The sequence below is a fragment of the Tupaia chinensis genome, unplaced genomic scaffold, assembly GCF_000334495.1.
Source record: "Tupaia chinensis unplaced genomic scaffold, TupChi_1.0 Scaffold000594_1, whole genome shotgun sequence".
NCBI classification, from domain to species: Eukaryota; Metazoa; Chordata; class Mammalia; order Scandentia; family Tupaiidae; genus Tupaia; species Tupaia belangeri.
The window spans coordinates 1,951,023-1,952,089 of record NW_006160110.1 but is presented as its reverse complement, the minus strand read 5'-3'; positions in this window follow the sequence as shown (position 1 = coordinate 1,952,089).

The following is a 1,067-nucleotide window of genomic DNA, read 5'->3' as shown; positions in this document are numbered from 1 at the left end:
AGAGAGAGAAGAGGATAGAGAAAGATAGCAAGTGAACAATAGAGAGGATGTTAGTGAGAAACAGATATGGTTTATTATCTGTTGACGATGACATGTATAGTATTCTCAACTGGACTGGTCTGGGAAGTATTTCATGATGGGTGAAGTCTTTTAACAAGCAAAATGAGAAATAGTGACTGACTGTTTTTAAAAAAATTATAATAATAATAATTATTGGGAAATGCATGGAAAAGACATTGAATGATAAAGCGGGGAGATTGATGTCTCTGTATTGACCGACATGCATGGCATTCCCTTTTGAAAAAACAATGGAAGTCAATGTAAAGTTATATGTAATCCAATGTAATATAAAGAAGATTATGATGATAATATAAATAAACAAAAAAAAAGAAAGAAAGCAACCATGGATACCAAAGACAGTGTGGGAGGAGAGTGGGACACGGCAGAGGGTGAGAGATAGGGAATCAAGGATGGCAAAAAAAAAAAAAAGAAAAAAAAAAAGGGCAGAATAAACAGGAGACAAGAAATGGAAAATTATTTGTTGACAATAACACGTATGTTGATGTGCTTGATTGAGCCAATATACAGTGTATTCTAGATGGGAAATCTCATTTTGTATGCTGTAATGATATATAGTGAATGAATGTAAATAAATTTAATTAAAAAAAAAAAGAACAGAAAAAAAAGTTGTGAAAAGGGAATTGAGACTTACGTCACCCATGGAAGTGTGCAGGTGAGCCAATCTCATGTATTTCTTAAAGGACAAGGTAACTCCAACTAACATCTAGGCACAGGCATAAAACGCTGTCACTTCCAGGATAAGAGGGAAGTGGGGGAAGGGGTGCCTAAGTTTATCCAAAGTAAAAAATATTTCCACCCCTAAATAAAGCTAGCTGAGAGACACTGCTGCTCAGATCTCAGCATGCTAATTATACACTCAGCAGACATGGCAAGTACAAAGATTAAATTTGCCCACAAAAAAAGTAAAAAGGAATGGGTGAAGGATCAAGTTTCCCAACTATGTAAATTCTCCTTTAACTGCCAGAAACTGCTCAGGCAGCCTCAGC